The 25,316-nt window shown below is 49.0% G+C and overlaps 1 protein-coding gene and 1 long non-coding RNA gene across 2 annotated transcripts in view; one reads left to right on the forward strand and one right to left on the reverse strand.

Annotated features, from left to right (window-relative positions):
* The window catches only part of LOC119111032 (zinc finger protein PLAG1), a 69,232-nt gene extending 55,913 nt beyond the window's left edge, over positions 1-13,319 (reverse strand). Inside the window, exon 1 of the mRNA XM_037234856.1 lies at positions 13,092-13,319. The gene's annotated coding sequence lies outside the window, so the exon portion shown is untranslated. The remainder of the gene's footprint in view (positions 1-13,091) is intronic.
* Positions 13,320-13,739: 420 nt separating this feature from the next.
* Positions 13,740-25,316, forward strand: LOC119111036 (uncharacterized). The gene is made up of 4 exons (XR_005095576.1): positions 13,740-13,840; positions 23,816-23,946; positions 24,608-24,706; positions 25,096-25,316. It is a non-coding gene; the product is annotated as an uncharacterized LOC119111036 (long non-coding RNA).

Raw genomic sequence — 25,316 nt, forward strand, 5'->3', positions numbered from 1 at the left:
GGATGTGTCTGGCATTACAAAGCGGTCTCTAACGTGGGAAATGACAGCCTTATTCCGCGATGTGGAATGCCTCCAGCAACTTGGTAGAAGTGAATGAGGTGCGTGCAAGATATATATATATATATATATATATATATATATATGCATGCGTATGTATGTATAGATATATATCATAATGAAAACGTACAAAGCGAGTATACTCTTTCCGAATGAACTCCCTTCGGTCAATGCCTTTTTATATTACCATCTTATTTATTTTAGCACCACACCAACAGCAGCACGATCTGTGCCTTGTATGGTACTTACACTACTTTCTTCAGGCCGTTGCAAAAACATGCCATTAGGTGTTGTGAACGGCAAGCGCGTGATAGTGTCCTTGAAAACGGGCTAGCCTCTCATTGCCGTTAATTCTATTACTGGAAAACTGTTTTTGATTTCCCGTATTTAGGATAGTGTGAACTAGCACATCACTTGAACAGAGTTCGGTTAATTCATGCCTCTGGCCTTGACCATTTGACGATTAAAGTTTCTGCGAGCATGACGGGCGCATATTTAGGAGATTACAGCGGGGAGTTCATTACCGGATCAAAAGCAGGCACATGGGATCACGTGTGTTTTTGCGCTCAGGTAACGGGACTTCGTTGTTAATCGTTCAAATCAGTCCTACCTAAAGACAACGGGGGAGAGGGCACTGTGGAAAACGATATCTGGTCGCAATGATCTCGCGCTTACATCTTTTACAGTAACGTGTAGTAATTCTCTTATCTCCAGAATACCACGGTATAGAATAAAAAAGAAGAACCTTTACCGGACAGCATTTCCACGAATACGAAGGCCATTCGGCGTTAGTCATTCTCCTGCGTAAACGAGCAAATCTAGAGCCAGGTCCGGTGTTGTAGCACGACTTTGCGGTGCGTTACTCCATACATATGACCATTTAAGTTGATGCGCCGTTAAAACTCGAACATTACCTATACATATAAATTAAGAGCATAGAGGGTCACTAACATGATGGCCTACATTGTGATTATAACAAAGGTGATCATGCACATGCCAATAATGCTATTTTGCACGATTGAGGCGGTAAAGAGACGACTAATTTCTGGTCAGAAGACATCACCAGACTGTAAATTACGGCAGCATGTTCATGGTCTAGCACGGCACTTACATTACTGCCGTCTAAAAAGCAAAAACTATTGTGCGCCTTATCATATTCGTTCGAATCACAGCTCATGTACGTAGCGCTTGGCCGTGTCAATCTGTGATTACGATATAAGCAAGAAATGCCTTTAGCTTCTGGCTTTTCACCATTGAGAGCTCAGAGTGTTTACACCAAATATCCACCTTCAATATGCCAGGAGATACTGGGCAAACGACATTATAGAGCAAGATTGTCATTTTATTGAATATTGACGATATCACCAGTGCATGCTTGATGACTTCGCATAACCAGTAGCTCCTAGTATGCTGAATATCAATAACCCAACACGATAACTGAATGCATCATCAATGAGCATGCATGATATGTACCGTCCATTATACCACGCGCGAAAACCTGAATCTTTCAGTTTCTAGCTTAATGACACCATGTACTCAAAATCTCGCTACTGCCAATTGACCATACAGTCTTTTCCAGCATCTCTCGTATGTCAGCTATTAGCAGAGTTGTGACACGTCAAGCAGATGTGCCTTATCTACAACAGTTCAGTGGCCTGCTATCCTTATTGTATGGTGATCATCGAACTCCGAACCACATAAAACCATATCACACAGCAAATAGCTCCTGCTTGTCTTACAGGGAAGGTCGACGTTACTGCGCGATTTTCTTTGGCTGCCAGGTTCCAATAAAACTATAAGGACAAAAGCTGCTTGCTGGGGAGAGGTCACCGATGCTTGCACACACATTGTACGATGTTGTATCTATTACCTCACGTATATCGCAAATGGCATTCATCGTTTTGCTTTGATACACTGAAGTTCGCGTAAGCCAGGTACTGCATATGTTTAAGCTTACCGAAGTCTTGCATGGCCTTCAAACTGTGCGACATCACGCATGGTGGCAGTTACAGTTTAGCATTTCTTTTTGTGTGCTTCACACAAGCTGCTTCGGTTTAAGCCCTCGCTATTGCACCTTTCTGATTTACGTTGGCTTTCTATTGCATGAGTTGTTCAATAAAAATGAAGATGATGATGCTAAGCGGCGAAACAAGCACGTTTCCCTTTCGTTTGAAAAACAGTGCAACATGTGCGTTATCTTACGCACTTCCTGAATTACGCGCATTTAACTATCTCCAGCCTGTGTGCGACACCACCAGAGGAGCCCCAGGACGTTTGACGTGTTTCCGTTCCGCGCCGGGATTGGCGCCGCGATTCCACATGATCAGGGCAGTTATCACCTACCTACTGCATAGTGCACAAGTCGCGGGAGGGCTACGCGTCCGGTCAAGCTGAATGGCAGTAAAAGGCGTGATGTTAGCAGGAAATACTGAGTTCTTGGTTTTTCGGATTATGAGCTGACTGAGTTCTTGGTTTTTCGGATTTATGAACTGGCTGTAGGCAGCATCCCGGCATGGTAATGATTCTCATCGGAAGCTTGCGATAAATAATGTTAGGAAACGAGAGCACCCGGAGCTTCCGCAGCGATCGCCGAGGAGACTCAGAGACGCATCACCCGGAGCTTCCGCAGCGATCGGAGCTCCCGCAGCGATCGCCGAGGAGACTTAGAGATGTATCACCCGGAGCTTCCGCAGCGATCGCCGAAGAGACCCAGAGACGCATCACCCGGAGCTTCCGCAGAGATCGCCGAGGAGACTCAGAGACGCATCACCCGGAGCTTCCGCAGAGATCGCCGAGGAGACTCAGAGACGCATCACCCGGAGCTTCCGCAGCGATCGCCGAGGAGACTCAAGGACGCATCACCCGGAGCTTCCGCAGAGACCGCCGAGGAGACTCAGAGACGCATCACCCGGAGTTTCCGCAGCGATCGGAGCTTCCGCAGCGATCGCCGAGGAGACTTAGAGATGCATCACCCGGAGCTTCCGCAGAGATCGCCGAGGAGACTCAGAGACGCATCACCCGGAGCTTCCGCAGAGATCGCCGAGGAGACTCAGAGACGCATCACCCGGAGCTTCCGCAGCGATCGCCGAGGAGACTCAAGGACGCATCACCCGGAGCTTCCGCAGAGATCGCCGAGGAGACCCAGAGACGCATCACCCGGAGCTTCCGCAGAGATCGCCGAGGAGACTTAGAGACATATCACCCGGAGCTTCCGCAGCGATCGGAACTTCCGCAGCGATCGCCGAGGAGACTTAGAGACGCATCATCCGGAGCTTCCGCAGCGATCGCCGAGGAGACTTAGAGACGCATCACCCGGAGTTTCCGCAGCGATCGCCGAGGAGACTCAGAGACGCATCACCAGGAGCTTCCGCAGAGATCGCCGAGGAGACTCAGAGACGAATCACCCGGAGCTTCCGCAGAGATCGCCGAGGAGACTTAGAAACGCATCACCCGGAGCTTCCGCAGAGATCGCCGAGGAGACTCAAAGACGCATCACCCGGAACTTCCGCAGCGATCGCCGAGGAGACTTAGAGACGCATCACCCGGAGCTTCCGCAGCAATCACCGAGGAGACTCAGAGATGCATCACCCGGAGCTTCCGCAGAGATCGCCGAGGAGACTCAAAGACGCATCACCCGGAGCTTCTGCAGCGATCGGAACTTCCGCCGCGATCGCCGAGGAGACTCAGAGATGCATCACCCGGAACTTCCGCAGCGATCGCCGAGGAAACTCAGAGACGTATTTAATCGACGCGTTTCCCAGAGACAGACCCCAGCCGCTGCCCCACTTACGCAGTATAAATCAGAGCTTCCTGAAAAAGGCGATTTTCAGTTTTCAAAACTACTTCAAAGGACAGTACTACAATCCGAAGGCTCGCATGAAGTTACACTGAATACCGTACACCGCTACTGTTTTTAAAACTCGCCCAAACATCCGGAGATGGAAAGCAAAATTCCGCACGCTGGCCTTGGCGTTCGCTGTGAGCTGTAATCTACTTGTATCTGTGCTCCGAAAAACTAAGTTGCAAAGTCTTTGATTGTTTCCAAACTTCTTCAGCTTCTTCTGTCCTTTGTTGGCTGGACAAACGCGACATACATCATACTTCATCACGGCGTTACACAACGCTTGTAAAGCAACGCAAACAACCTCTTCCTCAGACTTCCACCAGCGACAGCAGGCACGCAACTGAGTCTCCGAAACAGGGTCGAAATCAGAGTCCTGGTATGCCGATAGTTGAGTCCCGAATCCAAGACCCCAGAATCCGGGTCACAGTCAATCAGTCATTGTAACTGTGAGAGACGGAGATCGTCCGGGGCTTCAATCGTCAGGTAAAACTTAACGTTTAACGTAACCCATTCCGACCTAATCTAAACCTAGCCTGACCTGACATCCAGCTGAGTTAACACTGGAACGGTGGCTCAATCAACTGGTATAAGAGCATCTGGGGAGTCAAAGACTCGGAGCCATTGAAGTGTTCGCCCAGCGATCAGAATATTTGTTTCCGGAGCCGAGGTTGACAGAACAAAACGCAAGGCTGACAACGCTTACCAGGAAAAATGCAAATGTTCGCCCAGATTTGGACATAGGTATGCGCTGCGCACGAAGCTTAATTTGCATAAAAACCTGCTGTGTTAAGAGAATTATCAAATTCCAAACATGGTGGTGTTACCTGAGCTTAATCAGCTGCAGTTATAACACCTGCAAGCTACCTCGATGTCACGGAGCACAAATCTAGACCGCATTACTTTCCACACACGCAAAACATGTTCCTAAACCAAATTTCCCTCACAAAATCCCCGATGCAAAAGTACCCGAATCTTTGGCATCCTCAATTTATCCTCCACAAACATAAAACCGAAGCTCAAGCTAAACAGAAAAACTAAAAAACCAAAGTTAAAACAGCGACCATTTGGATTAACCTCCTGTCTGGCCACTGACAATCACCTCCAACAAATGGTAAAGGCCCTTGAATGGGAATGTCATCGCAGTGGGCAGTGCATGTGAGGCACGCAGACCCTTCCGACACAAAACAAATGCTTTCCAGCCCTACCTCTCACGAAAAAGTTTTCGATGTCACAAAATCACGAAAGATACCCAAGATGTGACCAAGATAAGCTATCCAGATAGTGCCACCCATCGAAATTTGAACATGACCTTGTGGTCAAACTAGGTCATCCTGATCCGGCCGTATCAAACCAGCCGAACCCACAACGGTTCAGAATTCAGTCTTGTAACAAAGCGCATTGCTTTAGAGCATGGGTTTGCCACAAAATGCGCAAAATCACATACACGAGTCAGTGTTCTAGTCTCGAGTCCACGTTTTAGAGCTCAGAGTATGATCAACGGCAGTCACTTTGACTTAAGTTGCTCATAGTAGTGAGACTCAAATCTGGATTCGTTTTGGTTGTGGACTGAGTCGGAGCCTTATTCAGAGTTTCATCTCTTCGAAATATATCTTCTGAAGTGTGTCAGTCACATTTTGTTAGGCTTGACTCCGAGTCCGAGTCACATCTTTGTTAGGTTTGACTCCGAGTCCGAGTCACATTTTGCTAGGGTTGACTCCGAGTCCGCATCTATAGGTGTTTTATTGGTGAGGTCGAATCGGAGTGTCATTCACCTGCCACACAAAACGGCTTGCTGAGTCTTCGTTCCAAAGCGTGACGTGTCCGGAACCCCATCCACCCATGGCTAGATTCATGCCTACGCTTGTGTACATACTTATTCTAAATGAGTGTCGTGAAGTGAATATTCGCACGCTACAGCACTCATACATATCCATGCCAGAAGCTTCCTGATGAATGCTTCAGATGCACGACAGTTTGCTACATGGCACGTGGGTGTGGTAGGGGTTGAGTTGATGGTGGACGACTTGTAAAAAACATCATTTCGAATATTGAATAAACACCATTACTGATTCATCTGGTTGGGACCGAGAAGCCCTACATGTAAGTCTGTCTTTATGCTCATAAGGCTTTCCAAATGGTCCCACCCGATCGCAAAAATAGACGCCATCGATACTTGTCCCTCCGGACGTCTCGAAACACATGTATATAATCGTACTTAGTACTTCACATTGCTTCGCTAAACCACCCCAATACACCCCTGCAGATCACAATGGGCCGTACTGGCGTGGGAGCATCGCAGGGAGATCCTCTCGCAAGATGAATCACAAGTTCGCCATGTTTATTAGTTATCGCAATCACTCATAAGCCATCCTAAACACGTGACGCGCACCCCATGAGAGTCTTCATCAGGCGTACGTCCCAGCATGCGCAATTCAGGCCCAGTCCAGCCGGTCAACAGGCCTCGTCAGTCGGCGTGCTCCCTGACCCCTTCCCCGCCCACCGCGCCACGTGACCCGCACCGCCGGCGGTGTCGCGGGCGGCCGATCCCCGGCGTCCGGCGCGGCTCGCGGACCATCGGTCGGCGCGGCCGCCGATCGGGGCCTTCGATACGGGGCGACGGCGACGGCGCGGCGCCAGGGCAGCCGGGCCGATCCGTATCGGGCCCCGGCCCATACCGGTTCCACTTTCACATCGGGCCGACTGTCGGCGGCCGGCCCACTTCCAGGGCAGCCGCGCGCCCCGCTCGCAGCTGGGCGCGCCCGCCGGCCGCGCCGTGCGCAGCGGCCGGCCTGTTGACGTCGCGTGCGCGCCGGCGACCCGACGCCCCTTCTCCGGTCTCGGTCAGCGGCTGGCTCGCGGCGCTGATGCAGAGCGCTGCGGGTTCACGTGCCCTGCTTCCTTCGCACGTCCCCGCGAACACCTCTCAGCGGTTCCAACTCGGCATGTCGGTACGACCGGGCTATGTCCTGGTGCCGAGGCGGAAGTCGCTCGGCGACGCTCCCCGTGGCCAGATCGGGGCGGGCTCCTGGCGAGGGCGCACCAGTTGTCCGATTGGGCCGCGTCACGTCCGAGGTGGACTGCAGTCTGTGTATGTTGGGCGCCCCGTGGGTTACTGGGAACGGCGCGCTCCCATGAGGCCGCCCTCGTCTGTGTTTGGCGCTCCGAAACACGTCGGGTTGTGTCTGACACAACCCCGACACAAAACCTCGGGTCATGCGCCGGACCACCAAAACAAGATTGCTGGGCTTGATTGGTGGAGTAAATACCTTTTGTTTCAGAACGTGCATCGGCAGGGCATGGCGTTTTTCACGGATTGAACTAGCCAAAAATGGTGCTTCCGAGACGGCGGCCAAGCAGTGGCTCTGCAGGGTAATGTTGCACTACCATAGAGGCGAAAGGACCAGAAAAGGGTTAGTTGAATAAAGCTAATTACACTTCAAAATATACATGCAACCCGCATTGCGAGAAAAAAAAATGTTGCTGAGTCTGCTACAGCCGCACCTGTGTGGATTCTAAGTCCTCTTAAAGCGTCGTTCAGTGTATAACAAATCAACATCGGCATAAGCTCTACCCGGCATAGCCCCACCCATGCATGCACTTGAAGCCGAAGCAGCTCCGACAGCCCGACGCCTGAGCGTAGCCTGAGGGCGCCGACGCCACGGACGGGCTCAGCGACGGGCGCCAGACCAGGGCCAGCGGACCGATGGCGGCCTATGGCGCGCAGCGCGGCCGGCACCACACACAAATCGCCTCGGGAAGCTCGGAAACGAGGGGACATGCCACCACGCTTGTTGGTTCTGCCGCGCTGGCAAGTTCAGCTGTCAGAAATAATCAGCTGTTCAGTGCAGCTGCGAGAAACATTATACTTGAACAAGGTGGCGCTGATGGCCGCATTCCGGTGCATACGCATAGTTTGGAATATCAAAAATCAGCCAAACCATGTCAGGTGAACCCATTCATCTAGAAGCCGAAGTACCCGGGGTGAAATAGGTGTCATTAGTACAAGGTTGGGTTTCGAGGAGGTGGTGCGCAAAAAAACGTAGTTTGTGAAATTAAATGTAAACTGTGCAAACAATATGAGGGAAAGACGGCCTATGTCAGCGAGTCACTACTCCCTATTTGTCTGATAATGAATAAACACCTGTGAAACGCTAGCAACAAAACAAAGCATACCCTTTCCGAGGCCATTTTTTTCACGAAACACAATCAGACTGAAATCCACGGAGGCACGGTCCCTATCCCTTGGTAAAAGTCAAAGCCACATATAGGGCACCGGACCATCCAGACAGGGGGATTAGGGAATTCATTCTGATAAGAGGTCGGCAACGAGACCTACATGTGTAGGGTTCATCATGGCCGATCATGCCAATGTGATAAATGTCTCGATATGTGACGCGTGCATAGCTTAACATCGTTTGCACGCAAGAGATATGCCTGACGTGTGATGCGTAAAACCCGTTTGCTTAAAATTCGTTCGCACGCATACGTATTTGTAATTCTTACATATTCATTGTATCGTAAAAATGGGTGGCAGTTACCGCTGGCATAATGGGTGGCAGTTACCGCTGGCATAATGGGTGGCAGTTACCGCTGGCATAATGGGTGGCAGTTACCGCTGGCATAATGGGTGGCAGTTACCGCTGGCATAATGGGTGGTAGTTACCGCTGGCATAATGGGTGGCAGTTACCGCTGGCATAATGGGTGGCAGTTACCGCTGGCATAATGGGTGGCAGTTACCGCTGGCATAATGGGTGGCAGTTACCGCTGGCATAATGGGTGGCAGTTACCGCTGGCATAATCCCATGAATGCTGGTGACCTGTGAAAACTTTCACAAGCTGTTAAAGAACTTGAAAAATGGAGTAAGAACGGCATGCGATCCTGAATTTTCTGCCCATAATCGTTTTGACAAATGGGTGCAGCCGAAATATTAATGTATCCCTCCCTCCTTTCTCCTGGTTATTCGATGAGGAATCAGGCGGACAGTGCTGTCGCGTGTCACAAATACTTCGTGAACATCGTGCATATATCCTTTTGGACTCTTGTGTGTCCCGCGCATGCCGGGTGATGACATACCAGAGCATTTGTATGTACATTTCGTGCATTTCAAACATGTGATGCGATCTTGCTATCAGTACTTTTATGCTGAGTCTTGTGATTTCCATGACAATTTGACACGTTTTTATATCAGGCTTGGCAGGGCATGTACCCAAATGTTTCAAAGCAAAACGGTTTTACTTCCATTTTAGTTTAGTAAGCGCAAACACATATTCTTCTCGATTAAGTTCTGTTTCACGTTATGATGACACTTTCTGATCTGCTCAGCGATAACATGGTGGTAAATTTGTTGCCATGTTTTGGTGCTCACGCTACAACCTATATGACAGTGTTTCCTGCAAACAAAGCGCCCAGGGGAGCGAAAGCCCAGTGTCTGGACAAGCTGTTCATAGCCCCACCACAGAGGCCAACAGTCATTTCCAGCTACGGTGTCCCGACATTGTGCCATACGCTGATATCGCACAATGTTTCGTGACGCAGAGCTTTAGGAATAAAAGTTCATGGTGTTCCTCCATCGTTTTGAAGACGCTTTAATAGTCCCAGTGCGTGCTCGCGTGCCCGTGCTATACCAACAGTTTACAACTATAAACTGGTGTGTTTTACGTAAACACACCAGTTTATGGAAGCCTTTATTAAATCAAATGCATGCACATAAAGCACGATGAAATATAAAATCAACTTTTACTTCATGGGTAAATGCCAACAAAGTTTGTGAAAGACGATGCAATGTTCCATAATCCTGTCATTACACTATTCCCAAACATATACATGCACTCCGAAGTACAATTCAGATGAGTTTAAAAGCGCCATGCTACAAACAACAATAAGCGACGCTATCAACCTGCACTAAAAACCAACGACGTCCAATGTGGAGGTAAATAAACCAATGTGCCGAATCATATTCATAACAATTTCCCATGTCCCCGCGCGGATACGCACCGTGATCTGACCACTTCAGTTCATAGACACTCAAATAATTCAAAGAATGGGATGCATTTCGCCGTTTCTGGTGCGCGATGCATGGTGTATTTGATGTAACAACGGCGCGACAACGCGTTTGGATGAATAGCGTCACGACGCGTGCGTAAATGTTCATGCAGCTTCATCATATATGTGTTAATACCACGGTGATATCGTGTACAAACTTGCCCTTGACTTAAGGTGCAACTGAAATCGAACCACTAAATTAGGGCGTCACGTCGAATATAATTTGAACTGTCTCGCCATGTCACGCCAAGTCTGATGACGCCCTTATGATATAATCTATGTGACGTTTCCAAACGTGTGCATGTCATGATGACGATTTGCAATTTTTGGGGGGACGTCCATTGCGAGTGGTCAAGCATTTGCACATCAGAACTGGGCTTGCTTGTGCCAAAATGGGTGAGGTGCCATTGACGTGAGGCGCTTCATTTCCCGTTTCAATTTGATAAAATACAACGTGTTGCATTCATTAAGTTGTTCAGTCACGCTTAAAACTTCGCTGAGACTATTTCATAACGAGCAGCTTTAATTTGCCCTTTGCTATGTATTTAGGCTGGTTTATCAACTGCACCTTTCCTGGCTGAATATTTCGGAGGAGTTAAGCAGGCATTTGGACCTTACGTATGACATACCTATAAAGTAAACTGTCCTGTCCTGGATCGGACGCTGACCAATCTCGGGTATGAACTACGACTACACGCCACCCTGGTTGTCATTCTGGCGTCGCCTGCTTTCGATGCACGAGAGAAGAAAATTAAAACGCCAGCGCGAAGAAGCCATTATAATCTGAGCCTGTTCAATGGGCTGCTTGTCAATATCGGAATAAGATTGCACCGCCAGCGAAATCACTCCCCAGTTTGTACTTCGACTCCTCTTAAAGGCGTGTAGCCCGTCAAATGTGCACAGCAGTCACATATTGGTGTCCGGTGCAAGGTAGATCACAGTCGGTGTGTTGTTCGGTCTTCTCTCTCAATATTGGCAAAATGATAAAACGATGAGCTATGGCATCGGATTTTGCAATATGAATATGAGATAAGCGGAGCAATTCTCGTATCTTCAAATAATCAATACACTATCACCACTGAAGCTAATTGGTTCAATTCACACAGGGAATAGGATCACGACAGCCATGGTCACCATATGAATCCCACGAAACACCCACAACCCTGGGCGTAGTTTCATGAAGGCTTGAAAATTACCGGGACGGTATGAACAACCGGACTTCACGCTTCGCCCAACTGCAGCAGGACCGATAACCACGGTTATTGCGTGACGCCGTTCACATGAATTAAACCAAACCAAATTAAATTAAACCAAAATCAAACCAAATTCAAACTAATTTAAATCAAACCAAATTAAACCCGTGCCTTTCAAAAGTTACAGAAAAACTAGCTTTCCAATGATAAAGGACCACTATCAATGGTGTATGGTCTAAGCCTCCATATCGTGTTATTTCTGTATTTTACTGCTCTCAGCTAACAACACAAGGATGGCAGCACGCCGTCCCAGTGATGCTCTGCTGTTGTCATTGGAGCTTTACAGCGTGCGAGGCAACTGAAGCAACACAACATCGTCCGCCTATCACAGTGGTGGGAGCGGCAGGCACGCCGAGCAGATGTACCACGCACCTCTGGCTTCCCAACGAAACCACGCTCACGACTATGCGCGAACCATGCGCACGACACAGGAGAGCGGAGGCAGCACATGCGGTTAATGAACATGAGGCACTAAGCGCCCTGCTATATACCATGTGAAGTTAGTTCAAATACATGTTGGCAGATGCCTTTACATTGGAAACAACTGTAAGTTTAGGCATGGGGGACCTGCACGGCTCCACGCTGAAGCGTTCGGTCAGTGCCGAGACCCCTTCCGATAACGTTTGCCATTCTTACAAGCTATCGGTGGTCTACTCAGCTGTTTATAAATATTTAACTCTCCACAATTTAGCCTCACCACTATGAGCAGAAGTGTTTCGGATTTGGTGAGATGTGAGGTGAGGTGAGGTGTGAGGGAGCTTATGAATATTCATATCGCATCAGTGGCCCCGCAGTTTCCCGAGATACGCGGTTTTATCCCGGCCGCACTCGCGGAGGGTGCCGTGAGTGCATTCAAGGCAAGCGATAGCTCGATTAGTTACAGCAAACCAATTCATGGCCTTCAAATCACAGTGTAGGAATACACGAGGCAGAAAGTTTGCTTGCTGGCACACGGCTACTGTCGGCGGAGTGAGGACAATTAGTGGCACCAACTATCACTAGTAATATGCCCCTGATGCAATCGCTGGAGATGTTGGATGTATTAGTAATACGCATGTATTACTACATACCTAATGTATTAGGTAGTGTATTGTACATAAAGAATATCAAACCGAATTAACGTGCTCACTTAAATGGGTTAGATTTAGGAGAGTCTCTTCATCTCAAAAACGTAACATTTATCTTACCTCACGCACGGAAAAAATCGGGTAGAAATTGCGTTTTACCACCACACTTCTCAAGAGATCGCACTGGCACCATTGTATCCAATCAATGGAATGTCACATCAGTGTTATCACGGGAAGGTGGCGTGCCTTCCAATCTTGCTTAAATGGGTGATCGAAAAATATAATGTTCGCTACTTGCCCGCTCACGACAAGATTTCAGGTAACGTCGTGCAGCTACAGGCATGGAAAACAGTGCCTTGAAGCAGGGAATGTGTTACGAGAAAGATTTACGAACATCCTGCATATATCACGATTCACAATGTGTTTCTGCACTTTTCGCCGCTGGGCGCCCCAGCATCACACAATATTTCAAGTCGCTGGTAGCCATGACATACATGTGCCAGCTCGCATATTACAAGCACGCATCCACCATTTACATTTACCTGCACAGTAAATGGTTGCACACAACAAATGCACACATGTCAAAACTAGTCCTCATCGAAGTCCGAAGCATTGGTTAAACGGGTCGGCTAGGACAATGGTGAATTGCCCCATGGTCCGCATGGCAGCGCCATTTTAATGCGGGTCAACGTTTCACCATTCAAGGTCACACCAAATGTCTCAAAGGTACTCGTGATTCGACCCGCATATGGTTCATTTAGTTAGCCCGTAATCTAACATACGTTGGGCAGCTGAATAAGTTAATCAACAGGAGCATGACACTTACCTGAAGCGGCAATGGGCGTCGTCACTCCCCTTGTGACCTCCTTCCCAGCACCTACGACGAAGTTCACTTTCCCAACGAGTATAGCCGTCGACGCAGCTATCTGTCCGCATGAAATCACTTCTGCCGGAAATCAGTCACAAGAGGAGAGCGGCAATCACATATTTTCAGCTCCTGCACCCCTGACACCACCACGCAGGCTTTGTTTTGGTCTTCTCTGCTGCGCACGTGGTATTTACTACGTCGCAATAGTAATTTCATTGATGACCATTGGCCAATCACATCTCTCTCCATTTACCGGTAGCATATGCGGTAGCAACTCACACCCATGGGCTCGCGCCATTTTTACTTTCTACTTAGCCCGAGTTGAGTAGAGTTTTACTATGAACAGGCAGCTGTGAAAAATAATGTTTTAAAACATTGCATGGGCATATACTTCAGAAAAAAGAAATAAATTGGCATAATTCAAACAACTAACATTTTTGATACCTAGATATTGAATGAAAGGGTTATGGAATTGATGAAAAAATGGAAATTGGACAAAAGTTGGAAGACACAATTATATTGCATGACCGAACATTAGCTGATGGCCAATCATTGTAGTAGGCATTTTCAACGCATGCGTTACATTCATGACCAGACTGTCTTAGCTGTTTAACAGGCTGCTTCTATCTAGATGCTGGTAGTTTTGAAATATTTCATGATTTCGTAGGGCGCGGTTTGTCGTTGCTACGTCTTCCCCTGCCCTTCCGGTAAGTGCTTGCCCGACTCTCCCTAGCTTTGAACACATTCAAGAAGATTCCTGACAAATACAGTCAAGTCTGTTATCCTGACAATAGCAGACTAGGCCACAAAGACACGTCCTCTGCGTGCCAGATCATAGCTGGTCAGAGGAGTTACTCATATTTTTTTACCTTCCATGTCTGTACTGCTACCCTAATATATGTACATATATATATATATATATATATATATATATATATATATATATATATATGTAAACATATATTATGCACATAGGTTCATGTACATGCTATTAAATGCATGCATGTAGATGCCTGTTGGAATATCCTTGAGTTGCAATACATATTTGCTTCCATTTTCATTTACTCGTGGACACAAACTGGTGATATTTGGTAGAATTTCACATCCTAGTTATGCTTTTCACCTACTTGCATTTAAGATTTCTGGATGATTGGTAACCACATGTGACATAAGATATAAATTCCCTTCCAGCCATTGTGCACCAGTCATGCTGCTTAGAAACAACCTCTCCCTCTGTATGCAACCTGATTTATGAGTGGACATTACACACCTCAGTAGTTAAGTATATAATGTGGCTGGATGGACTGTTGATTTGTGGGGGCATAGAGAAAAGCTGTCCTCTCAAGTTGATAAATTTTGCTGACAGCAATGCATTGTGAATGTTACCTCAAGACCCGTACCAAGGAAAGGGCTAGAATCCAACTTTAATCCACTGGAATCCAACAAAAAGTCCTATTAAGTTTTTGATGCCACTATTTTTTGTGCTTTTTTGGGAAACTGGCAATTGCTGGTGTAGATTTTATCATGACTCATGTACTTCAAGTTTGGCAGTTAACACACAAATTTTCAACACAATTTTTTCATGGCAGTGCAGCATATTTCCTTTATAAAATTGAGTCTGAAAATTTGAATAGATGGTACTGTATGTGAGATGCTGGTGAAACTAAAACAGCATTGAATTTCTGACAAAAGTAGTGTTTTGTTTATCAGGACAGTTCTGGTGCATATTTTTTAAGAAACAGTATCCATGCTTAGAAAAATGTTAACACTGAAGCTAAAAAAAAATTATAACCAGGAAGGAATAGTGAAATGTGCCTGTCCTGATGCTTGATGATAGCAAGGAAAATATAATGATCATTATCCTAAAATGATATGTTGCAAATCATGATGGTCATGATAAAGCCTAGAATTTTAGGTTGTATCTCAGCCTAAATTTTATTGAAGAGGGGTGCTCATCTATAAAATTTAAATGAACGATGCACAACATCAAAATCAAGATGCTGTAAGGAAGAAAGGCTGGTTTAATGTGCCATGGTGTTGATACATTATCTATATAATGCATGGCACAAAAGCAGGTGATATGTCAATATTATCAGCTAAAGCATGGGCTCAAATGTTTGCATTTTATGAAATTGCTTTTTGCATCTTCAAATATTGTATCTTATAGCCATCAGAAATTATCATGTCTTGACTTGCACACCCCAGTCTCATCTCATTTCTGTTTGGTTACTTTATGCCTATTTGTGAGTAAAGATGTTGTGCATAACATGAGGCTGATGCAGCTGAGGCACAGCTTTGAATTCATTGAATGGCTGCCAACACTTCTTCAGATAAAAAGGATGCTACAGATGAAATGATGAAATGATGATATTGATGAAATGAAACAATGTTTTAGAAATGTAGCATTTGCCCTCATCCCTGCTGCAGAGTGGGGCAGCTGGTCGATTGGCTGGCTAACTGGCCGGACGGCCGAGCGAGTTAGACTTTCTGAAGAAACAGCTGGGGTGTGCCAGCAGTGAACAAATTAACAAACAGACATGACTCATTCACATTTATATTCATTTACACATTCACAACGATATGTCACTATTTGTGCTCGTGACAACCATGAGGCAAACCCAGTTTGATCGCATTGACTGGCTTTAAACTTGACCCGAATTAACCTCAGTGGCCCAGCATGACATTCAGATTATAATGCATAGCAGTATGGAAAAAATCATCAGTGCTGTCAGGAACATTGCATTGCTGTAGATATACCGGAGGCGTATCAGCGCCTGTGCTCACGCTCGGACGCTGGCTACGCTGTTGGCTTGGTCAGCCTGTAACTTCACAATTTTCCAGTCGATTTTCTTCTTTACTTTAAACGACGCGCTATGGTTTCATTTCCAGGTAAGTAAAAACACCATGCAGATCCGTCCATTCACTCCGGAGATGTTCACGAAAAACGGGAGGTGGGGGGGGGGGATTTCGCCCTTCCCCTTCAATGCAGTCGATGCGCCCTAAAACCCCAAATCACCATCACATCACACAAAAGGTCATTTTTAATGAATTTGCATGAAATGCTTTTAACTGATTCAGTCCATCTGGAAATATTTACAATCAAGTGTATTGAGCCCGTTATGAGTGATTTCATGCACCATCACTGACAAAGCAGACAGCACAAGAGCCCCGTTGCGTGTTGCCTTGCGGGCCGGTTAGCTAGCGAGGGTCGACGTCAACTCGCAGCGGTCCAGTCATGCCGATACCAGGCAACAGCTGGCTCAGGCTCGACAGCTGCTCGAACGAGGCCGCTCCCAGAAGTCGGTACAGGACTGGATTCGTTCGCTGAAGCGCTGCAGATTGGGGCGCCGGCAGACCGCAAAGGCTTGCGTGTGATTTTTACGTTGCAATTCAGAAGATGCAATGAGAAAGCGCATTTTGTGTGACTGGCAAGCGCACACAGGCCCGTAGACACGAGCGTTTAGCTAAATGGGGCACGGTGACACACGCAACGTGGGAAGCGCAAAGGCAGTATGCGGGTGAAACCAGACAGCTGCCGTCCTGTCAGTGCTGGCGGATTTTCCTAACGGATCGCGACCGGAGCAGCTTGCTTAGTCACTGCAATCAAGCAGAAGATCAAGCGGTGCCACAGTTGAGCACTGTGCATATTGAAGCCAACTCTAGCGACAGGACACAAGCCCCCGCCATGCAGCAGTGCGATGACGAGCCTCAGAATCGTGACGTGGCTGACGTGACGCACAAGGCCGACCCGAGCCCCGCAGGCTCTCATTTAAAACAACGAATTCCCCAAAAGCCTGCTATCCGCATTTGGGCAGGACCGTCGCCGTGCACGGCACTTGCGTGTGGATGTGCTACATAAACGTGGTCCATTTTGCCCAGCGTTCGTCCGCCCGGCGGCAGCCTTCACTCGTGCCGCATGGTTCGGAAGTAGTGCCTCGAGTCGTCGGAGTGTTCACCGGCCGGCCTGCCGCAGCGGCCGTGAGAGTGCATGCTGGAGTTCGCCTCCCCCTTCCTCCCCTCGTGCTGGGGCGCGCCTCCCCGGCTGCGGGCCCGGCCTGATGTGTGCGGGTACCGCGACGCGCAGGCCACCAATGGCTTAGCGTCCAGGCGGTCCGGACACCGGAGCGACATACGCTGGTGGGCAGATCCGGCCGCCGGCGGCGTAACCGTCTCCTTGGCGACGGCATCGTGCGCCTGCCGGACACGTCCTCTGACGTGGTAGCCCTGCGGTGACTACGGCTGGCCAGCGTTGCGCGGCCTAGCTGTTCTGGTAGTCGCACTTGCTCCGCTGCATGGTGACGCGCTGCGTGTTGTTTCTGGACTAAATATCAAACTGGCTTCTCTGTCCGGCCGCCCCTCTGTATGTGCGACCAACCTGCCGAGCGTGCTGTGCCAAAACGCGCGGACGGATCTCGGCACGGACGGCACCACCTCGTGCGCCGGGTCGGCGGGAAGACTCTCGTGCAGGTGTCGAGTTGATCGGTGGCGCGTGGGACGTGACGCGCGCCGTCGGCCGGAGCTCTGCACAATCCGCATCATCAAGGGTACAGGTCAAACGGAGGGCGTCACTGACCCGGGGCTCTGCACAATCCGCATCATCAAGGGTACAGGTCAAACGGAGGGCGTCACTGACCCGGTGCTCTGCACAATCCGCATCATCAAGGGTACAGGTCAAACGGAGGGCGTCACTGACCAGAGGCTCTGCACAATCCGCATCATCAAGTGTACAGGTCAAACGGAGGGCGTCACTGACCCGGGGCTCTGCACAATCCGCATCAGCAAGTGTACAGGTCAAACGGAAGGCGTCACTGACCCGAGGCCGAATGACAGCATGGGGCCCACTGCGGGGTACGTGCTTTTGCGTTTGCCAGTCGTGTTCAACGTTGTGACCGGCAGGCGCGTGCGAAGTTTTGGACTCGGGGTCCTCCGAGTGCTGGCAACATTGAGCTAGCTAGAGCAACATTGAGCGACCGAAATCCGGTGGGAAGATTGACTGCCGCAGCTCGGCCCATCAACCAGTACCCGACTTATTCCGTGTCCCGTGCCAAGATGCTCGCGCGGCGCGCGCGCTCAAATTCTGCAACCCTGTTTCTTGGAACTCCATTGCAAAGGCCCAGACAGCCAAGGAGACACCAGTTTGCCCAAGGCTCCGGCTTGTGAGACTACATTGCATCGGCTGTCAGAGCCTCCGGCTAGAAATTTTCGTAACGCTGACAAAAACAGCAACAGGGACAGGCAGAAACAGATCGTGAGACGGAGACGGAGACGGAGCCGGGGAACATCTGTGCAATCGCCTAAGTAGGTGCACTTTGGGTGACTGTAGTTTCAGCGCAATCGCACCAAATACGTGGTAAAGTATTTACTACAATGATGAAACATTGACACGATAAAACACAGTTGAACCTCTGGCCCGAATGGCATAATTTTTACAGCTCCTGCTTGCGGGATTACCATCGGCCGCCCAATTGTGACAAAAGTCATGCAGTGTCATTTCAGCATGGTAGTCGTTTACAATGCTCGGTCTCTTGCCACACAGTATAAGGCTGCCAGGATAAGGCTGCCAGCTCAAAAAGCACAACTCTCTGTGGGACTCAAACACGTGCGTTTCTCCTTTCGTGCTTTGCGACCTTGCCGCTGTATACATTATCTGTGGATGGGAAGTTCCGTCGTGGCTTGGGTTATTCCAGTTGGCTACCGGTGCTGAAATGCTAACGAATGGACGTTTGTGGCCCTTAATCTGCTTTTTGCTTGCTTGCTTGCGCTGTGGCCTTGGCTGTGGCTTGGCGCTTGCGCTGAAATGCTTGCGCTGTAGCCTTTAGTTGATACCGCCACCATTTGTACTTTCAGAGGCATGAAATCATTCAGGTTTCTTAGTACTCCCTCGCCATTGTGTCGTAATCTTTGCTGATGCGTTCTCGCGGCCCAGCACAGAACGATGTGCAAGTTTTTACATACTGTATTCGTACTTACAAGCAAGGCCACAGACCGATTGATCCTATGGATACATTCCGAACTTACTACCTAAAGGTAAAACAAGGCCAAATGGCTCCTGGAAAATAAGGAATAAAGGTATTTATATCTTCGAATGACTACATTAAATAAGGGAACTGATTCACAGCCTTGGATTGATGACCTATGGCCAACTGAAGCATACCAGGTCATCCGAGAGATTGTGCCTCGAATCTGTATGATGTGAATGTGAAGCATAGAGCCCTTCAGGTGGCGCTCAAAATAACATCATTTATCATTCCGTCCGCATGCTGGGTGCATAGCGTAACACAACAGCGTCATGCCCGACAAACGTGGTTTTCAGATTACGTGAAGACATGTGTTGCATCATATTTCGGTGCCTCATCACAAATAAACGACCAACATTGCTCACATGTTATGACTTAGCACGAGGTCAGGACATGACAAGGTGACCTCTGCTGACCTCATTGAACGGGCTCAATTAAACCCACTGTCACGAAATGTCGTCGCATGTCGAGCTGCACCAAGAAAACGAATAAGGCTCAGATTCAGTGCCGATGATGGTTTAATTAGGTCTTAAATCACGATTTAGGGTGACCTGGTCCACCAAGCAACATATAAACATTTGGCAAAAGATGGCTCTGGAGCTCCTTTAACGCTACGGAAAGTTTTAGCTGGCTGATGTTAACACGCGCCCGGATGGCCGGCTAGATACCCTTCGCTCGGGTGGGGGGGGGGGGGGGGGGGCGGAGGGGTCAGTTTGACCCGCTGAGATTTAAGAAAGCTAGAGACACCAAATTTACAGGGGGTCTTGACCTGTACGTGAACTCACTTAGGTCATGACCTTCAGGTCAAATAAGTTCAAACAAGGTCAAATTCCAGGTTGGTCTCCAAAGTGCCCCCAGAATCTAGGCAAATGTTTCTTAGCAAAGGTCGCAAGCCCATTTGAGGTCCGTGACCTTGTTTGACCTTTTGAAAGCCATGGTGATCAAAATCATACAAGACTGCTCTGAGTTTTGCATCTGAATAAGCGACAAAGATTACGCCAGGCAGTATGCTCCTAAAACAAAATTTTGACCCGGGTCATCTTTGGTCAATGACCGGTTCTGACCTCTAAGAAGTCAATGGAAGATGTATAATGCGGTTCCTGCTGTCAATAAATTTGAAATGAGCACTAGAAACTACCCCATACAGCAAGCTCTGTAGTAATAAATCAAGTTGGTTTTGACCTTGGTATGACCTTCATACCTGACCTTAGGTCAACGTAATTTGCTCATTCAGTATTTGTGTTGCCTAAGAAACCATCTCAGAGTGTATGACTTCGTCTAACACTCCATTGTTGCCTCAGATTGAACGATTCCCTAGAAGTTGACTTCACCAAAACCATGGCCTGACTTTGGCCTGCCATAGGTCAGCGACCTTACAAAGCATGTCTAAATTTTTGATGCCAAACGATCCACTATTCAATTGTCTACAGCTATGCAAAATTTGACGCGGCTGCGCCGCGCCGTTCGGAAACCATTCTGGAAAAATTTTCGGCGTGTCAATTTGACCCCCGCCCGAGCGCGCGTTAAATTAGAGGGAAAATCGTACCAGACAATCTTTGGCCTTAAAGGCGAGAACCGTATGGTGTTAGTCTTCGGCCTTATAGGAGAGAATGTCTCTTAAAAGGGATTGGGCCTGCCAAAAATCGCCTGAAGCTAAATTTGTGAAAAGTTGCGGCATGCTCTCCTGATTAATGTGGCGTTCATTTTAACTGGCGTTTTCTCTCTACATTGCAGTAGTTCTGCAACGTTTTGACGGTAACACGAGTCCACTTAGTGACGGCTAGGTACTACATAGCGGCACTTAATGAAGTGCTGTAGCCCAAAGCGTTACGACCGAGGACAAGGAACAAATGTGACAATGTTTTAGTCTTGTGGCATTTGGTGGGGTTGAACAATGTTTTTCGATTATACTTTTCTGATCGTTTTGAGAGAAATAAGATGCAAGCTTTTTGTAGCCCCAACCCATTTGGAATAATCTGATGCGTTCAAAATTGCCGATTTTACCATGCTGACCTACGACAGTGATCTTTCTGCTTGACCTGGTATCCCCTCATTCTGCAACGCAATGGAAACTTTTTGCATGGCTCGCCATCACACATCCATTCACCTGAGTCCATACTTGATGATCCCGAACATTCGAACAGAAGGTTGTTTAGAAATGTAGCCGCATATATAATAGTCGGGCGCAATAGTCGCATATAGAAAACGACCCAAATGCTCAGCTCCTGGGCGTAAAAGTGATTCCACACGTTTCAACTTGAATTTGACCTCCGAAGCCGCCGACATATACCAGCTTCCTGCTTCCCAGACTAACACTGCATACTGATGCTGCCTATCATTTTCGGCACCGTTTTAGCTACAAATGTCGGCAAGCTTTTGGGACAAGTAATCCCGTCATTCGACGATCGTAGGTCGGGTTTCCTAGGAGTCACCGTACATCTTGGTTTCGTTCTGGGACCCGGAAATAAAATTCTGGCCACGAGTTCCGGTAAGTTTATGTTATAGCGTCCCAAGCGGGAAAACATGGATACAGTTTCGCATCACATGTAGAGATCACAACCGGCGATGCAACTGATTTGTTGAAAGGAAATGGGCGCCATCGACGGTCGCACTAAAACCTGTACATTGAGATGGCATTAACTGAACAATTGTCAAAGCAACGGGAGGGTTGCCGCGTATGCAGTGCCGCGGCCGGCTGCAGAGTTCACAGCAGCTCACAGCAGCTCACAGCAGATCACAGCAGCTCACAGCAGCTCACAACAGCTCACAACAGTTCACGAAGGCTCACGACGCTGTCGTAACGGCATGGGGCAAGCTTCCGCCGTGTTGCTAATATATATATATATATATATATATATATATATATATATATATATATATATATATATATACATTATACTGGTACCAGCCCCCCCACTGGATCCTTGTTGAGTGAGGACGTTACAGAAACATTGCAGCGTAAAGAACAGAGGACTGTGCACAAAGCGTACCACATAAATCAAGAGATGTCACACCTTTCTACGTATGTACCGAAAGGTAATGTTGCAGGGGATAACCGGATTTCATAATGTTTTCTCGTTAAGCGGTTCTACGTTTGTGTTTTGTGCGCGAGGCTTCAATCGGCTGGGATTTCCCGGAAGGCGGCCGGTCTGACGTGACCAGCACTCCGTGGGCCGGAGCCCACGGTTTGCCCGCCATTTCCTCCACGGCGTCGCTGTATTCACGGAACGCTGCCTCCAGAAGCGCAGCGTTCGGCTGCTGTGAACCGCACGGCGGTGATTAAGAGGGTATGTGCTGGATGTAACGGTCGCAGGCAGCCAGACACTTACGAAACGAATAGTTTTGCAGCGCCAGTTTGGTAAACAGCTGCTGCAATCGAGATGTCACCGGGTACAGTGGTCGCGGCTGGAGTTCTGGAGTGTAGTTTTCCGGAGTTGTCAACACCGACTTCTTGCGTGGTTGATGCAGCGTCGGAGGAATCCCGGTGGGGATGGAAGGGAGGCAGGGAGGGGGTCGCGTGATTTTGCATCGTTTCTTTCCTCGCGGCGTCATAGGGTTAATTTTAAATGCTGACTAGGGTTGAGGAGAGATACCCTCCCCCACCCCCCGCTCCCCCTATTCGCTGCCCTTGGGTCTATGCGCTCTATCCCTTACGAACTGAAGCAACACTGCCTGGCGAGATCATTTTTGGATCGCGAGATCTGCAGACCAAGTAGTGGGAATTCCATTGGAGCTGAGGTGGAAGTGGCGGGATTACCCCGAAGGGTGTCGCTTTGGTATTCGATCCTGGGTTTGTCCATGAGCCGCCGGAGTTCGCGAACATCCCTGCCGTGGTGAGCTGGAATGCCCCGAGCTCGGTGTTGCGAGCATCAACACGGAAGCAGGCAGCATTCAGCACTGCTAGACGTGGTGTCATGCGTGCCCCATGCATCGTACCCGCTACCGGGCACGCGTCGCCACCTGTTGTCCTGCAGAGGTCCTTCCGTGGCCCCCGTGATGAGCGTGACTGCGGCGGATCACACTAGCCGTGGGCAGCGCCTGACTAGATGGATTGGGCTCATGTAGAGGGATCATCTCGGGGGGGGGGGGGGGGGAGGTAACCCTCCGGGAGCCTTGCGACCGTCCCCCCAGCGGCAGTGTTTATACCCCAGGCGTTTAATCCGGTTTATCGCGTGGGCTATTCTGGTCGCATTGCAATTCAGATTGTGGTTTGAGGACGTCAAGCCTCGTGCCGGGAGAACAGCTGCCGCCAGGGTAGTCCCATCCTCAGGTTGGTGGTTTAAGTCTACTTTACACTTGAACCGCTCTTTTAGCGGCGGGATCTGTGACCATTTGGGCTTGATTGTTTTTAAAAAATGCTATGAGGTATACATTGTGCGGGTCTGGCCAGCTATCTAGTCTTCTGTGGTGCTGAATAGATGAATTAACACTTAACATTTAGTGATGCAAATCTGATGATTGCATATTAAGTTTTGAAATCACGCATTGTTTCAAGAATGGCGTGCAGCAACTCTAGAATGCACCCAGTTGGCCTGCACCTTCGTTCATGCTGATGGCCTACAGCACGTCACGGAGGACAGCAGATGACTTCCATGTAGTGTACCTACAGCGTTAGTGCGTGCAGTCAAAGCCGTTCTTGACGCAGCTCTGCGCCGCGCGCCGCAGGACCCCGTCTGGCAGAGTCCGGAATGAACAGAAACGCCGGCAACCTGCCGAAGGCCACGAATGAGGCCGAGCGGCAGCGGAACATCCGGGCCGGCTCCCAGATCAGCGAGCTCAACAACCCCTGCCTGAGCGTGAGCAGCGTCCCCCCCCCCCCCCCTCCCTGCCCTCACGTCGACTCCGACCCGCTGCATGGTGATGAGCCTGCTGGTCTGAAACCTGGCTTATTTGTCCGTCGGCGTGCTGGATGCCCCCCCCCCCCCCCTGTATGCCCGTTGTTCTGCTGTAATCGGTTTCATGCGTCGCTTTGGTAGACCATAACGCAGAGCATTTTGATCCGCGACCCGTGGACTTTTTACAATTACCTGCTTGCCTGAGGGTATGCCGCACTAGTGTTTGTTCTCATTCGGGCGTGCCGTGTGTTACCAAAAATCGTGTAAAGGCCTGGTATATGACGTTGTATACAAACCTGTTGGATGCTAGATAAAGAATGAGTCCAAATCGCGGAATGTGATGATGTGTTGGCCCCGCGCCAGAGGCGTCAATGGTTTGGTTTGTATAACGCTGACAAAACGACGTTGTAATGTAGTTCGGGCTAGTGTGAGGGATAGCGACAAATGTGCACCTGCTTAAAAAGTTTGCAGGCGGGGGGGGGGGGGGGGCACGGGAGATCACGGGAGCTATGGCACGGGAGATCCAAGCAACGCAGTCATGATTAAGCCACTTGCTTGGCAAAGTCAAACCGGTGTTGGACATGAAAGTCATCTATTAAGTATGTGTGCATTGTTGTTGCAGGAGCAAAGCCAGGTTCAAAAGTGCATGGACAAGTCAGGTTACGACAAAGAGAAGTGTCAATTACACATGAACAATTACAATGCGTGCAAGAGGTTCTGGGTAAGCTCTTACGCCGTCTGACGCTGATGTGACGATTGGTCCGCTCCTGATGCTGGCTATCTCAGTTAGCTCGCGTCAGTACAGCAGTAGTATCTGCCTTGCTATGTCGGTACTCGTTCCATGTTCTATGGTCCAGTTCTGTGGTCCGAAGCTCGTCCTGTCAATGGTTTTTTGCCCCGTTCGTGCCCAAATACGGCAACCTTCCGTGACAAACGCACTGAGCGATTGCGAGCGATTGATGTTCTCCCAGATCCACCAATGGCGGTAGCTCTTGCGGTTAGCGTAGGCGACGGCCTGACGGGCAGACACGGAGAGAGGTACTGGGGCGCGCTGACGATAGGCGGCAGGGAGGTGTGCTGAGAAGTGTTGACGACAGGCTTCTCTGGCAGGGGGAGGTGCGGAGGCGACGCCGGAAAGAGGGCCTAGAGCCGGAACTTCCTCCCCCCGAGGAGAGGGCCGCCATCAAAAAGGAGTTCCTCTCCAAGGGTCATTTATAGTATACGGGATTCGCGGGAAGGTGCGCGGCGTCGTGCAGGCTGCTTGTGGTTGATGATTGTGGAGCATGGAACGCGTGGTGTGATAGAATACATGCGTTTGGTACAGATCACAA

Source organism: Pollicipes pollicipes, unplaced genomic scaffold (assembly GCF_011947565.3).
Source record: "Pollicipes pollicipes isolate AB1234 unplaced genomic scaffold, Ppol_2.1 Scaffold_7258;HRSCAF=8750_pilon_pilon_pilon, whole genome shotgun sequence".
Classification (NCBI taxonomy): Eukaryota; Metazoa; Arthropoda; class Thecostraca; order Pollicipedomorpha; family Pollicipedidae; genus Pollicipes; species Pollicipes pollicipes.